General features: G+C 34.9%; 1 long non-coding RNA gene across 1 annotated transcript; it reads right to left on the bottom strand.

Moving 5' to 3' along the window:
- Nucleotides 1-1,719: 1,719 nt before the first annotated feature.
- On the bottom strand, nt 1,720-17,507 carry LOC133784037 (uncharacterized). The gene is made up of 3 exons (XR_009871091.1): nt 17,405-17,507; nt 15,131-15,181; nt 1,720-1,849 (listed from the first exon to the last, which is right to left on the bottom strand). It is a non-coding gene; the product is annotated as an uncharacterized LOC133784037 (long non-coding RNA).
- Nucleotides 17,508-18,027: the final 520 nt, after the last annotated feature.

Raw genomic sequence — 18,027 nt, 5'->3', positions numbered from 1 at the left:
AAATGTGTTATCAAAAGATACCATAACATTTTTTGATGTGTTAAGACCGACTATGTTATCGTAGGTCAGAGTACTTTACATAACACTTTATCATTGTTATACAGATGTGTTATTATAATGTCAACGATAACACACTCTAGGTGTTATTTTAATAAATAGATAAGTGTTTAATTATATTATTTATAGTCGATTATATAACACATTTCAATACTTATAAATTTGTGTTATACTACACTTTAGTATAACACATTTTTTGTGTTATATAATGAAGTTCGCATAACAAAATTCTTTACATAAAAAGTGTTATTGTAATAGATATTATAATACAATTTTCGTATTATTTTAATATTTAGATAAGTATAAATTCTCATTATATATTCATTTATATAACACTAATTTATTCTATTATATTTTAATTTTTTTATATATAATTAAAATTAGCTTTCTAATATATACTAGCATCATCAAATGAACTTGATTTTCAAATAATAAAAAGTAAAAACATTCAACATTGTATTAACAATCCACAAATTAGTTTAAAACATTCAACACTGTCATCAACAACAAAATGTTCTTTAAGTATTCAAGTAGTCTTAAATATTCAACATATTGAAAAGTTACTACTTTCAGCACAAAATATTCTACAGCTGCCCAACACAAATGCTTCAAAATTAAGTATCCTTTTCTCCTCCAATTGATGGAGAAAGAGACATTTTTCTCCTGCAATAGCAGATAAAAGGTAAGGTATATGCTTAAAAAAATTAAATAATATGAATCAAATAATAAAACTGTATACAATATAAGACCTAAGCAAGCAATACCAGGTGAACATACTTCAAAATTCAAAATACTGTTATCACACAGTGAATAGATACATATTACAGTAAACAAACATTAACATTTTCAGGTTAAAGGGGCCTCAATTTCACCCTAAAGACATCTCTGGTTCAGGTGGTTAATTACTGAGAAAGCATGTTAAAAGTTTGGGAGATTTGAGTTACAAAAGCATTTAGAATGATACTATTATTTCTAGGGTAGATCCATCGAATCTCATATCTCATTTAAAGGAGAGGTGTAATAGAATATGGAGCTCAAATAGGTACTAAACTCTAAACCTTAAGTTATTTGGGCACTAACAAGTAATTACAAAACACTGATACATATTCGCAGTCAATTACGCTGATATCACTTTTCATCTAAATGTGAGAATTTTAATTGATTTTCCATACTAAAAATTATTGTCTTTTACAGTGCCATCTATAGTGGTATAGCTAGTTTTCTGCTCATTCTCATTATCCTTAAGTGCACCATCAAACAAAACAATTAAGTAAAAATTGCATCACTCAACAAGCTCGATGATTTTATTTTTAAAAATGAATAAATACAAGATAATTCTTTGATAGCCTTAATTTAATGAACGAAACATACCCCTCTTTAGATGAATAACCTTAAAGCTTTTCTTTATTATCAGCTGCATTAGATGAGTGGACAGTAGAAGCAAGGCAAACTGCAACCAAGAAACAGCCAACGCTAGGGAAAAGGATCTCGACTCTATTAATTCTATTGTCTAAAAAGTAATTCAAGGTTGTTCCTGTCACCATTAAAGATCGCAACAGAAGCAAAAAATTCAGTATCTATAAGAGCAACACAGACTAACATCAACATTTAGAAATGGTTAGAGAGAGAGAGAGAGAGAATGAAAGAGAGGACCATTAACAACTGTTATGCTTGCAGTGATCACTTTTGTGACTGATAAGCCAACAGAAGCCCAAGCATACTGAGTTGAGAGATTTCCAAGGCTAAGTACCACCCCTCCTGCCATTGCAAACATCACAGAAGGCCAATTATCCTGCACCAATCACCCTAACATGAATCGAAACCAAATACATACAATACAATACAACTCCATTATGGCAAACAGATGAAATTTTCATTATGCTGTGTTCCTTATCACTGGTCTCTCCAAATAGCACCACATTCATCAGAGAGAATAGAGAATGAATGAACTAAACTTTATCCAAATATATGCAAGTGTTGAATATTTGTGATTCAACACTTTTAATGAGCTAAAAAAATATAATCAATACTGAATTAATCATGAGAAGGAGCAGCCAAAAGAATTATATAAAAAAAGAAGAGGAAAAACAAATACACATAAGGACCGAGTATGACTGCCACAAATAAGCACAAATTTAAGGTACTCAAATACAATACATCAAGCAAGCCCAAATGAAAGGTCAAGTACATAATTGTCAAAAGAAAATAAATATCTATATAATAAGTACTCAAGATCATCAAAGTTAGTCAAATGACAAACACAAATACCTGTTAAGGTCAAGTATGAGATTCTAGGTATTACTATAAACCACTAAATAAAAACTACTAGTTAGCAAGTATATTATTTTCTTTTATAAACTCTTTTTTTTTTCTGGCATAGAAATAAGTAATAACAACAATAATAACATTACTAATACTAATATTCTTAATACATAATAACTACAAACTTTTCCACAAAATATGAGAAAAATGAGAGTTGAATAAAATGACTAAAAATCAATCAAAAGAAAACTGAGATAAACCATATACACACGTACATACATACATACAATGTGTAGTGACTGAAACATATTAGTATTATATTTAACTAAATATCAATCCTAAGATAGTCTTTCTACCATCACTCTATAAAACAGAGCATAATTTGATAGTAAGTTGATTGAAAAGAGCAAAAGATATACAACACTTAAACCTTCCCATTTGAACCATATTACGCATAACTAATGGTAAAACTTACCAAACTAGAGAAATCAAACTTAAATCCTTATTACACATAACTACATAATGGTAGAACTTATAACTACACAGAAAGTTTGCAGACTTTTACTTTCCAAATATTCCATTCTTATTCAAATCCAATGATCATGTATCAAAATATATGCACCAATACAAGCAACAACTATACCTCCTTAGAGTACTCCTCAAGAATTGAAGGTTAGTTTCATGTGCTTGTACAAGGTTCCAACAACTATGCATTCCTTCCCCTCTTTTAATTCCAAAACATAATGGTAGAACTTATAACTACATAATTGTCTCAGTTTTTTTTAAAAAAAAAAAAACTGTACACTTCTCTTTCAAAATTAGACATGTGAACTTCTTTTTGTTCCCCTTTTAATTCAAATTCAAGAACTACAGTTTCAAACATATCAACATAGTTATATTGCACTACTAGAACAATTAATAGGCTTTTATACGTCATCATTTGTAGAGTATCTTCAAAACGTTGCTTTTCACACAAACATGTGCATTAGAATAATCGACACAAAAATGCTATTATGTTCTGTTTTTAATTTGAAGGAATATATCAATAACTAAAGTACATCTAATAAATTATGACAGAACTTTACTAAAGTTTCACTGGCCTAAGTTTACCAAGGACATTTGAGAACATAAATAACATAGTAACATTTTCAAAAAAACCAACACTAATGCTACAAAGAAAAGTTCTTCAACAGTCAAGAATAAAGTGCATCCACAAAACACAGATATAAGTTTGAAAAAGCAACACCTAAATCTTATGTTACAAGGCTTCATTATGTATCATTTTAATCATCATATTGCAAAACAATATAAGGAATGTAGGAAATACATCTTTTCATAGTAATTAGTAAATATACCATTTGGTCAGGGTGACTAGAAGATAGAAGCTCTTGGAGAACAGACAATAATTTTCCTTCTAAACCATTAGAAATGAGGTTTAGTGCCTCCTTCCATATATCGACATCTCTCTGAGAGCCATTTCCTAGAGATACTGCATCAATAGTAGCAGTATAAAAAGAAAAATAATGAGTTTTAGAAAGTAGGATTTAAAGTTCAGCTGTAGATATCTAGCACTAGTTGAGGATGCCCAATAAAGGAAAATAAGTCTCTAAGGATAACAACTGAGAACTAAATAAGTAAAACACTCATCATTCATTATAAACTCACAAGCATGCATGAGAATCCTCCTCGTACATTTCATCAGGCACTGTCGTTCAATGTAGTATTGAAGCAATACCTAAAACAAAATAGACAGAAAAGTAATGCAATTTTAAGAGCATGGAGGAAAAATCTAACATTCACAGAGAAAAGCTTCCTTTGAAGATAAGTGTTGAAACCCCATTCCTCTAGATAGAATTTGAAAATGAATTTGATAACATGGAAGGAAAAAGATAATAATAATAATAATAATAATAATAATAATAATAATAATAATAATAATAATAATAATAATAATAATAATAATAATAAGAAGAAGAAGAAGAAGAACAACAACAACAATAAGCAACTAACCACGTGAGGAAAGTCTTGAACTATAGAGTCAAGAACAACATTATACTTCTCCAAAGATCTTTCAACGAGGATATATGACTGAACCTCATCTAAACACTGTAACAAGCAAGATCTAATTAATCAGATGGTACAAAATAAAGAATATGATCTTAATAACAACTTCTTTGTATAATTCAAAACTTATATTTTAGGAGAGTCAACATAAACCCAGAAATACACTTATTTAGAGTGTGCTAGGCAGGAGGAAGAAGTGGAAGAAAGGAAAGGAAAGGAAAGGGATGGGATGGGGGTTATTTGATGGATTTGGGTAGGGTGGTTGTTATGGAAATATTTAAAAGGGAAGCCATTGGGCAATAAGAAACAAAAGATTGCAAAAAGTAATATTAAATTATTAAATATATTTCCAGTTTGCACGAAAATTTGTTTGACAAATTGCAGACATTGAATTACAATCTAAAGAATTATAAATTACTCATAACTATAACAGACACTTCTCTTAATTAGTTAGATTAAATTAAACAGAACTTTAGGCAACAACAACATTCTGAAAGGAAAAAAAAGATCTGTTTAAAAAGGAAATTTAACAAAGCTAAACTAATAATATATGTTTTAATTTGCAAAATTTTTTTTGGTCAGATAAGTACCTTTTTATTCTCTGGATCAATTGCGCTAAGTATTTATGTAAGAACATCTATTATGCCACGTGCATTCTGAATTTCTGACAAGCTAACAAAAGAATTTCTATTTAACTAATAAATTCATGTACAACATAGATGATAGCTTAATGCAAATATCGACCCTTTAAAAGTATAACACTTGATTGACAAAACATTCAATTTTCCCTTAGTAATTATACATATGGACTACATCTCAAAATAAAGCTCAAGAACCTTCCCTACAAGAACAAAATTTAGTAGATAAATCATCTAGTTGTTTAAAATTCTAGGATGCAGTATGTAATGACCCACTAATCTAGACTCTTGGACCATTATCAAACTATACATACAAATTCTTACTAAAACATACATTTGCGAAAATACCATAATTTATTATAAACTTGTAGAAACAAATGTTACTTTCATAAAAATAAATAGGATATGGGTACCCATTGTCTTTAAAACAAAAATAACTTAAAGTGAAAAGAGTTACATAGAAAATGCGGAAAATACATGTAAAACCATAAAAAGTAAAACAAGACTACATCCTCGAATCGAATAACGCTCGGCCCCTTGACTCCATTCACCATCGATACACATCCTCTAAGCGTCCACGAATCTTACCGCCTCTAAAGCTATTTTCCTGCACATAAAACAAAAAGGAATGAGCCTAATGCCCAGCAAGGAAAATCTAACACATAGTCATATACATAAATTTCATGACAAACGTAAAGACATATCATAACACTTAATACATACACTTATTATAATGGCCATTATTACTTGGGGTCCCATAGACTAAACAAGCTTATGCCCATGAGATTAGTGGGGTCCTACTAGCTAAGTAGGCATATGCCCATAATCTTTTTGGGGTCTTGTTAGTCAAATAGGGCATAAGCCCAAGCCTACAAACATACATATTCATAACATGTGCTTAAAATCCTATTGGTTGATATCTAAACCTTATAGTATAATAAATATAATCCTTAATTATCAGTCATATAATCAAACCTTAGGTTATACTTAATATGCTTAAACTATAGGTTAAACTTAGAAAATCTATAAGTACTACTATGAGTGTCCAAATAATTCCCGGTCTGAACCAAAAATCCAAAGTAACAAAGATAATACTATACATACTATAATACTACTAAACAATTAGTTAAGTAAAGTTCTTGGACTCTACAATTCTCCCCTACTAAAAAGAATTTCGTCCTCGAAATTTACTTACCAAATAACTCCGGATACCGGCTTTGCATGTCCTCCTCTAACTCCCACGTTGCCTCACGTTCAGAACTATTACTCCATAAGACTTTGACTATAGGAAAGCTCTTGGACCGTAACTGCTTCATCCCTCTATCTAGGATGCTAATTAGTCGTTCCTCATAACTTAAGTCTTGCTGGAGCGCTATGGTATCGTACTTGAGGACGTGAGATGGGTCTGACACATACTTGCGTAACATCGAGATGTGGAAGACGTTGTGACTATCGGCTAGTGCTGGTGGTAGGGCTAGTTTATAAGCTACTGGTCCCACTTTGTCCAATATCTCAAAAGGACCTATAAATCGGGGACTAAGCTTGCCTTTCTTCCCGAACCGCTTGACACCTTTCATAGGAGATATCTTCAGGAAGACTTGATCTTCGACTTGGAACTCCACATCGCGTCGCTTGGCATCCGCATAGCTTTTCTGACAGCTTTGAGCAGGAAGCATACGCTGTCTAATAAGCGCTACTGCTTCTTGGGCTTTTCTAACAGCTTCGGGCCCTAGAAGCTGCCTTTCTCCTACCTCGTCCCATTGCAACGGTGATCGACACCTTCTTCCATATAGCAACTCATAAGGTGCCATCCCGATCGTCGACTGGTAGCTGTTGTTGTATGAGAATTCGATCAGCGGTAAGTACTTGTTCCACGATCCTCCGAAATCAAGTATACACGCGCGTAGCATGTCCTCTAAGATCTGAATCGTACGCTCGGACTGCCCATCTGTCTGAGGATTGAAAGCTGTACTAAGACTTAACTTAGTACCCATGGCTTGCTGTAAGCTTCTCCAAAATCTTGATGTAAATACCGATCCTCTATCTGACACTATCGTCTTGGGGATTCCATGCAATCGTACAATCTCTTGGATGTAGATGTCTGTATATTGGTCTGCCGTATATGAAGTCTTAACAGGCAGAAAATGAGCCGACTTGGTTAGTCTATCTATGACTATCCAAGCGGAATCATGCTGCTTATTCATCTTTGGCAGACCCGTCACGAAGTCCATGGCTATATCGTCCCACTTCCATTCTGGTATGCTAAGCGGTTGCAATAATCCTGCAGGCCGCTGATGCTCCGCCTTCACTTGCTGGCATACAAGAAACTTAGATACATACTCTGCTATCTCCTTCTTCATCCCTGGCCACCAATAGACTGCCTTGATGTCATGAGTCATCTTGGTAGACCCTGGATGAACTGAGTATGGGGTGTTGTGCGCTTCTTCTAGGATCGTCTTCTTAATACTTTGATCGTCTGGCACGCATACCCGATCATTATATCTCAATAAACCCTGACTGGATATTGAGAAATCTGTAGTCTTGCCTTCTCTGACTGCATCCATGTGTGGTGCTAGCGATTCATCATGTCTCTGACCAATCCGTATGTCTTCTAGCAGATTCGATTGGATAGACAAGTTAGCCAGCTTGCCTACAATCATTTCAATTCCGACACTGATAAGCTCCTGCTGTAGCGGCCTTTCAATTCCGGATAAGGCTGCTAAATTCCCATAGCTTTTCCTACTAAGTGCATCGGCAACTACGTTCGCCTTCCCTGAGTGGTATAGGATTTCACAGTCGTAATCCTTGACTAACTCCAGCCACCGGCGCTGCCTCATGTTAAGCTCTTTCTGTGTAAAGAAGTATTTTAGACTCTTGTGGTTCGTATAAATCTCGCACCATTCTCCGTAAAGATAATGGCGCCAGATTTTTAACGCAAAGACCACCGCTGCCAACTCCATATCGTCAGTTGGATAGCGTTGCTCATACTCCTTTAACTGACGTGAAGCATAGGGTATCTCCTTATCGTTTTGCATCAGCACGCATCCCAATCCTAGCTTTGATGCATCGCAGTAGACAACAAACTTATCGTTGGGTGTTGGGACACTAAGTACTGGTGTTGAGCAAAGCTTATCCTTAAGTAACTGGAAGCTTTCCTCACACTTATTATTCCAGTTAAACTTTTGTTGCTTCCGGATCAGGTTGGTAAGTGGAGTGGCTATCTTAGAAAAGCCCTCTACAAACTTTCTATAATAACCTGCTAGCCCTAAGAAGCCTCTTATTTCTGACGCGTTCTTTGGCCTAGGCCAATCCTTCACGGCCTCTACCTTCGATGGATCTACTGCAACTCCGTCTTTTGATATGATGTGCCCGAGGAACGCCACTTGCGAAAGCCAAAATCCGCATTTCTTGAACTTGGCGTAGAGTTGATGCTCCTTCAATCGCGTCAAAATCAACCTCAAGTGTTCCTTGTGCTCTACTTCATCCTTGGAGTAAATTAAAATGTCGTCGATAAACACAACGACGAATTTATCCAAGTAGTCTTTGAAGACCCTATTCATTAAGTCCATAAACGCGGCTGGTGCGTTAGTAAGACCAAAATACATAACCAAGAACTCGTAATGTCCATAACGAGTCCTAAAGGTTGTCTTAGGAATATCTTCTCCCTTTACCTTGAGCTGATGATACCCGGACCGTAAATCGATCTTAGAAAATACAGTCGCGCCTCGGAGTTGATCGAACAAATCGTCAATCCGAGGCAGCGGGTACTTGTTCTTAATCGTTACTTTGTTCAGCTCACGGTAGTCTATGTACATTCAAATACTTCCGTCCTTCTTCTTCACGAATAGTACCGGAGCTCCCCATGGTGAATGGCTTGGCCTAATGAAACCCAAGTCTAGGAGTTCTTGTAGCTGCGTCTTTAACTCCTTGAGTTCCGTAGGTGCCATCCGATATGGTGCCTTAGAGATAGGCTCGGTGCCTGGTACTAATTCTATCGTGAAGTCTATTTCTTGAGTTGGCGGCAATCCTGGCAAGTCATCGGGGAAAATTTCTGGAAAGTCTTGAATAACCCGAACATCTCCAACCTTAAGCGGCGTCTCATTCTCCACATTCGTGATGCTGGCTAAGAATGCTTGGCATCCTTTCTCCATCATTCTCTGAGCTTTGAGAGATGACACTAATGGGGTGCGCAATCCTGAAGCTTATCCCATGAAGCACAGTTTCTGGCCGTCAGGAGTCTCGAACATCACCTTCTTGCGTCTGCAGTCGATCGTTGCGCCATGCCGTGCTAGCCAATCCATGCCTAGTATGATGTCGAAGTCTTTGATCACCAGCTCTATCAGGTCTCCTTCTAGTTCCTCGTCCTCAATCTTGATCGGTACGCCTAGTACTATTCGTGATGATAGAACTACTTTGCCCGAAGGCAACTCGGTTACAAACCTAGTTCTAAATCTTTCACTAGGTTCGTCTAGTTTATCTATCATTCCTAAGGAAATATACGAATGAGTGGCTCCCGAATCAAATAATACATTTAATTATTGAGGATGGAAACCTGACCTGTGACCACCTTGTTGCTAGCATCCGCCTCTCCTTGGGTTAAAGCAAAAACCCGAGCAGGAACCATCTTTTCATCCTTCTTTGCTTCTGGCTTTTGCTGAGGACACTCTTTCTTGCGATGCCCCTCTTGGCCACAATTGAAACACTCCTTGGTGTTGGCGCGGCATTCTTCGGTGTGCTTCTTCTGACATTTGGCACATGGCGGGTATTCCACGTAGCCCGACCTATTTCCCCCATTATTTGGTCGTGCCCTTTTATTACTATCGGCTTGCTTGTTGTCAGGATGCCTTCTCTTCTGTCCGTTACCGTTGTTGTTGGACTGATTGTTGCCGCTATTGCTAGACTGATTGTTGTTCCGATTGGCCTGAGGTTGGCTCTGCTGTCTGGGTTCAGGCTTACTGGCTTCTTCTTTGGTTACGTTGGCCTGTAACCTTTCTACTTCGATTGCCATCTCAAGAACGTCGGCATATGAAGTGTTTCCCGGGTTTGCTAGCTTCACCCCCATCTCGATCTTTGGTTGGAGTCCTCTCACGAATTTGTTCACCCTCAGATAATCGGTTGGAACTAACTCTGCTGCGAACTTGGCTAAGTGGTCGAACTGACGAGCATATTCTGCCACTGTTAAATTCCCTTGCTTCAGGTTGGTGAATTCCTCGACTCTCGTAGCAAGTACCGCTGAATTGTAGTACTTCTTGTGGAAGAGCTCCACAAATGAGGTCCACGTCATGGTGGCAGCATCGTGGGATTGCTGGACCAAGTCCCACCATATCCTGGCATCTTTCTTGAGTAAAGATGAAACGCAGGATATACGGTCCGCATTACTGAGGTTCATGTGGGCCAGAATCGGCTCCACATTCCTTAACCACTCTTCTGCCTCAAAGGGGTCTGTAGTCCCTTCGAAGTTTGGAGTGTGCTGCTTACGGAACCTTTCATACACTGGCTCCACGTGCTGTACTGGATATGGAGCATAATTCGTCATCGGCCATCCCCCATACGGACCAACTTGTTGGGGTGCTGGGGCCATTGGCTGAGGCTGCGGCTGCGGCGGAGGCTGAGGCTGAGATTGAGCCTGTTGGCGTTGTTGCTGTAGAAGTTCCTCGACTTGCTGTCGCAGTCTGGCAATCTCTGGAGTGTTGTCAGCTGGCTGTGCCGGCGTGTTGCGGCGAGTAGTAGCACGCACTCCCCTTCGGCGAACTGTAGGGACCGCATTGGTCGCTGGAACATCGTTGGAGGCGTTTCCGTTGGTGCGTGCAGATCTTCGGAGAGACATCGTAGCAGAGTTCTAACAGTTGAAAGAAACATGTTAGAACTTGACCTAATAGGCTCTAAGGCAAAAACTTATTCTAAACAAACATAACTCGGACCTATTCATTATGACTTTTTATGAAAAGTTATATAAGTCTTTATTTATATTCAGAGTGGGTTTCTATACTTAAAAAAACAAGTCATCTTTATTTTCTAAGTGTGTTTCTAATCATCCTATATGACTTAATTCTCAGGCTCGAAACTTATCTTTGTTCCATAGTTAACCATATTGAGGGAGGGCTGGGATCAGTAAAATCGTTCCCACTACTATGGCCCCCTAACTCTCAATAAGGAAACCAGGTTCATTGATTTGTATCCACGCTCACCGAACTCAGTCATTATTCATTTTATTTAGTATTTATTATGATTGCAAAAATAAAATCAAACTCACACATGATATTCAAATAGCATGTTATTCATTTGGAAAAACAATTTTACTTATTACAATCAAAAGTAAATAAAACAAATAAAACTACTAATCTAAAAATCGGGATCTTCTACATCCGATCCGTCATCTAGCATATCATCATCTATTTGTTCATAATCATCATTTTCATGAGCATCGAAACGTCCTATAGGAAGGTTGGTGAGAATCCTATGTTTTTGCTCATTTGTGAACTGAAACTCAAATTTTGCGGTAAACCTAACTAAGAGAAAATAGTATCTCATCGCTAATGGTAATTCATCCTCCTCATGCATCTCTTCCCATATTTCTTCTAAAGCTGCTATTACAGGATGGAAATATTTAAATAGCCTAATCACTAGTACATATTGTTCCGTTGATCTTAGCATTATTTGTTTAGCCTCTTGAAGGCCACCTATCTCTTGGTGAAACAAAAGCAACCTTCGAGTGATCCTTTCTAGGGCTCCTACGGTGTTTCTTGGCTCTCTTATTCTTTTTAAGGCCTTAATGGCTCAGATATCTTGGTAGGTTAAAGCTCCGTTCATTCTTAACTAAAACATAAACACTAAGTTGTTAGCTATACACATAGGCAAAGTAACTTGTAACTTAAATACTTACTTGGCGGTCAGATTCGGAGCTTTGAGCGTGTGTATCAAGGAGAACTTCATGCGAAGGAACCGTTTGCTCTGATACCAACTGTAATGACCCACTAATCTAGACTCTTGGACCATTATCAAACTATACATACAAATTCTTACTAAAACATACATTTGCGAAAATACCATAATTTATTATAAACTTGTAGAAACAAATGTTACTTTCATAAAAATAAGTAGGATATGGGTACCCATTGTCTTTAATACAAAAGTAACTTAAAGTGAAAAGAGTTACATAGAAAATGCGGAAAATACATGTAAAACCATAAAAAGTAAAACAAGACTACATCCTCGAATCGAATAACGCTCGGCCCCTTGACTCCATTCACCATCGATACACATCCTTTAAGCGTCCACGAATCTTACCGCCTCTAAAGCTATTTTCCTGCATATAAAACAAAAAGGAATGAGCCTAATGCCCAGCAAGGAAAATCTAACACATAGTCATATACATAAATTTCATGACAAACGTAAAGACATATCATAACACTTAATACATACACTTATTATAATGGCCATTATTACTTGGGGTCCCATAGACTAAACAAGCTTATGCCCATGAGATTAGTGGGGTCCTACTAGCTAAGTAGGCATATGCCCATAATCTTTTTGGGGTCTTGTTAGTCAAATAGGGCATAAGCCCAAGCCTACAAACATACATATTCATAACACATTTAATAACATAAAACATAAGATAACATAAGCATATAACATATTGATTCTAGCCTATTTTCCTTACCAAAGTTACCGGGATATGTGGACTGAGTTGGGACTTTTTGGAACACTCCTAATAACCATTAAAAAGAGTGAGTCTAAAGAAGAAAAGAGATGAAATGAAAGGGATGGAAAAACTAAACCATTGAAAGTTACACTTACCAAAACTTATGTGCTCAAGAGCTTAGATTTCCTAACCAAAATAAAATGGGGTTAGGAGACTGAGTAGAAGATTAAGAGAAGGGAAAATAACTTAAAACAAATGAACTAGAGTTTTGGTTTACCTCAAAGACTTGTAAGATCAAATTACACCACAACTGAAATACTATAGAACCTCACTTCCCAAAGTGTTTGATAAGCTTATGATGTTTAAGCTTATGATTCTCCCAAACTAGGTGTTTACACTCTCACACTCACTTAACACTAGCAGCTTCTGAACTTAGAGCAAAAGGTGAATAATGGATGGGTACTAGGTCCTATTTATAGAGTTTGGGAATGAAAGTATCTTGATTTTACTTGAATAAAAATAATGGCTTTTTAGGTGTAAATCATTTGAATAATCGTTCAGCAGAGGCTGAAGACTCGTTCAAAAGATGCTGGACTTTTGAAGAAGTTTGAATGGCTGAAAGGAAAAGAATTCAAAAATCTTTGAATTTATGCTGGAGGAGGCGATATATCGCCCCCTGTAGGCGATATATCGCCTGGGCCAGTATGCCCGAGGCGACCGTGCATCGTCTCGTGTTTTCCGTATCTACGTGCTGCGATATATCGCCCCCTATAGCTGCGATATATCGGCACACGCTGAATATTTAAACACGAAATTACACATTTTTAGCTAAGTTTGAATGGAGTAAACAGCCTTGACTAAGCCCTCAACGTATTCAAAGCTGCTGACTGACCTTATAACATTCAAACTTTACCCTTATTTAATTTAATCCTAAAAAATACTTAATCCTTAATTACCCATTCATAACATGTGCTTAAAATCCTATTGGTTGATATCTAAACCTTATAGTATAATAAATATAATCCTTAATTATCAGTCATATAATCAAACCTTAGGTTATACTTAATATGCTTAAACTACAGGTTAAACTTAGAAAATCTATAAGTACTACTATGAGTGTCCAAATAATTCCCGGTCTGAACCAAAAATCCAAAGTAACAAAGATAATACTATACATATTATAATACTACTAAACAATTAGTTAAGTAAAGTTCTTGGACTCTACACAGTAAAAGCTTTACACCAACTAATTACTTTCTAATATTAGAGTAATAGACTACTGCAGTGTCTTGTCATGCAGTTGTAAGTATAATAAATATTTTAAACCATTCATTCATAACAACTATGAACAAGTGCAACAAGAAAAAGAGCGAGAGAAACTACTGCAATAATGAATAAAATATTCCTTAAAATATACTTCAAGCAGCAGTATGTTTAAAAAATCAGATTTACAACTAAGAAAAAGATGTTGTAAAGTGCTATACCAATAAGCAAATTAAGTTGCCCTCAACATAGTGATATCTTTAATTGAAAATAGAAGAAAAAGAAAAAAAAAAGGCAAAATACATGTTCCAACCGTCAATCCAAAGTGAATTCCCTATATACATTTCAGCTAGCAAGAATAAAGTAAAAACCCCAATACAAAAATAAAACACATAAAAAAAGTATAAATCATTCTAACTCATGATATTGTGAGAAATAGCACATCTTTATGGAAATCTTATAACCATGTGTTGTGAAAAATGGTGTTTGGTGTGGTGAAACAAACCAAACTTGCATAATGGCTATGGTGTAGTGTTTGGTGGCTTTTGGGGTTGATTTATTAGCTATGGTTTTCTTTTTGGTTGGTGGTGGGGTTGATTGAGTGGTGGGTTTTCGCTTTTTATCTCTTGTTTTTGTGGCTGCCATAAGGGTGTAAAATGATAGACAAGAATGGCTATGAAACTTCACAAATAAAATATTATCAAGCAATAAGGAAATCTAGCAATATATCCACGTGCATATTAAATTATAGGAGCATTTAATTTTATTAAATTAAAGGCATAATTTTACTTTATATACATATGTGAGCTAGGAATATATTTATTTATTTATTTTTGCCATTTCTTTTTGTTATAGTGTCTTGAGAGCTTAAAAGTTGTCAATCTCAGATTTTCAAAGAATTTGATTCATATGCCAGATTTATCTCAAGCTAATTTGAAGAGTCTATTTCTTAAAGGTTGTGAGAGTTTGGAAGAAGCTCCTTCACTCAAATGTCAACAAATTCTTGCTCACAAGTGTTTTACAAAAGAAAATATAGCAGCAGAAACAAATTACAATATCAATTATAATGATATAGACTATAATCACATAAATTTACTTTGCCTACCTGTTCATCAAATAAGTTTGTGGTTTAATCACCAGTTGGTCAAAAAATGACTATAGTACACACAATTGAAAAGTAGCACTTCTAGTAAGAAAAACATACCTCATCAAATGGAAGAGTACCAGGCTTGTCCAGTAATTCTTGTTGCAACCTCTGAAGAAGGAAATTCAGCCAAATTAAGGGATAATAATACAACAGCTTCTATATAAACTCATTATAAAGATATCTGCTTTATAACCCCAACTAAAAGGATCCTATAATCCTATAAAGATATACAAAAGAATATTGATTTTAACTCAGACTTTTCCTCAAACAGATGGTATGCAACAAAACTTTGAGTATACTTTAATGACTTAATTGATGCTATAAACTTAAACACTAGCTGTGCCAAGTCAATAATTCAACAAGAAAGAAAAGATTTAAAGACAATATATATACATATATAAATTCATAAGGATAACATCTTTTACTTAAATAAAACCCCTTATTTTTTTTTCTTCAAATATCTCTGCCATCTTTTGCTTAAATAAACCCTTTATTTTTTTTCTTTAGATTTCACTCATAATGCAAAACAGGGGCAGCAAGTTGGAAAAGAGAAGAAACTTGCAAATGGCATCATCTTAGGGACATGGACTCGATATATTAGTGCACTTTTCAAACAGCTACAATGACTATTTGAACGCAGTGTTCATTTTCATCAAAAAGAACATTCTAGGTTCCAATTCCTTCAAAACCCAAGTATATGATTTCATGTTCTTTCAAATAGCAAGAATTCCATATTACAATTAGTATAGATATAAACTCTATGAACATAAGTAAAATTTGTTTTGATAATTCAAACTACCACAAAGCCCTCAACAATTTTAAGAATATCAATAATAAGAAATATGTGTGAGAGAGAAATAGGGGGGAAAGGATAGAGAAGTTAAACAAAATTTACTTTCAATACTAATCCAACCACAACAGTAATAAAATTATTGAGATTAGCTTATGGGACATAGTAACAATAAAAATGAGATAGTAATTATCATAATATTGTACAAATTAGTAGGGTATTCATAGAAATGAATATAGAAAAATCCAATTCAATCATAAACCATTTCAAAAAGATAACATTTATATAATTAATAAAAAACTTAACTAGATAGAAAAAATCGGTCATTTCAGAAGCTAGAATAATGGAGTAAGAAAGAGAGTCAAAATTCTTAACACATAATGACAAATTGCCTAAAACTTGTACATGCCTAAATAAAAAGATGATGATTGCAAACTTGGTATTCAGAAATCTATAAATAGTTCAACTTTGAAATAGCAATGTGCTTTGTGAAATCATACTTCATTATTATCTTAAAATGTACCACATCATTCCAATTACCAAAAGTAAAAAAAAAAAATCAAGCATTCTCATCTATAGCAACAAAAAAAAAAAAAAAAAAATTAATCAAGCATTCTCATCTATAGCAACAAAATTCTGATTGATATATTTTAATTCAATTAAAATTTCTCTTATATATATATACACATTTGTATACCTAAGGCATTGAGCATTAATGATATTGATTTGGGTTAAAGAGGAATTTATGCTGCCATTTTATAGAGAAAAAAGCAATTCAAGAATTAAAATTTCTCTTATATATATATACACATTTGTATACCTAAGGCATTGAGCATTAATGATATTGATTTGGGTTAAAGAGGAATTTATGCTGCCATTTTATAGAGAAAAAAGCAATTCAAGAACCTGGACTAGTGGCCATCCAAAACAATAGTCGATGAAAAATAATTTTGAATTATAATAATCAACTACAAAAACCCAGTCAGCTCTTACCAAAACTAAAAGAATTCAATTCAGAATTGATCATATAGATCTTCGAACTAGCTTTTCAGTTGCAAATGAAGATAAGATAAGATAACATGAAAATAAAATTGGCAAGGAACATCCACTAACAAATTAATATTGAATCCTGCATAATAATACACTGAACACCCAATAAGACAACAATATTAAGGTTCATGAAATTGGTTATTGGACTAGAAAAATTATGAAATAAAAGATACTATGGGAACTGCAATAAAAAAGGAAACAAACAAATGTCCTCAACAAGGTGAAGAAAAAACCAGGAGGAACAAAAACATTCCTGTGATCTTTAAAAAAGAAACAATCACACTAATAACACAACAAAAGCAAAGCACAGAATACTACCCAAATCCAGTCAAAATAACTCTACAATCACAAATATCACAAGATTGAACAGAAAGCATCCTTCCTGCATATTTACCAAAATGGTATCAATGTAAGCAATGCACAACTAAACTAATCATTAAATGCCAAGGCTGTGTTGCAATAATACAACATTATGAAAGCTATTGTCATACCTCTTACAAGTGGACTGCCAACACAGTGTCAGGAGACAGGGCGATTGGGAAAATAACCTGCAAGAAAAATGGGAAGATAACATAGATTTGGAATGACCAAAAAACAAATATACTAGTCCTTTTGAGCAACAGTTATCTAAAACACCTACCAGAGAATCTGTAATGAACCAACTACTCTAGACTTTGGACCATTAATGACTACTATACATAGACACTAATCTTTAATAAAACTCACTAGTGAAATAATCATAACTTCATTAAAACTTGTAAGACAAATGTTAAACTACATAAAATTTAAAGTAGGGTATGGGATCCCATTTTTTTAAAAATAAAACATAACATAACTTTAAATAAATGGATTACAAAATAAAGTGCGAAAAATACATATAAAGCATAATTTTTAAAAGACTAAGAAGCGACTTCATCCTCAAATCGAACGCTCAATCCACCGATTCCATCCTGCCTCAATACACAACCCCCAAGCTGCCAAGAACCTTACTGCCACCATAGCTATTTTCCTGCACATATAAACATAAAGGAATGAGCCTAATGCCCATCAAGGAAAATCTAACACATAAATCATATACATAAAATTCCTATCGCAACATATACTAAAACATATC

This window comes from Humulus lupulus, chromosome 6 (genome assembly GCF_963169125.1).
Source record: "Humulus lupulus chromosome 6, drHumLupu1.1, whole genome shotgun sequence".
Lineage (NCBI taxonomy): Eukaryota > Viridiplantae > Streptophyta > Magnoliopsida > Rosales > Cannabaceae > Humulus > Humulus lupulus.
This window is presented reverse-complemented; position numbering and strand designations above follow the sequence as displayed.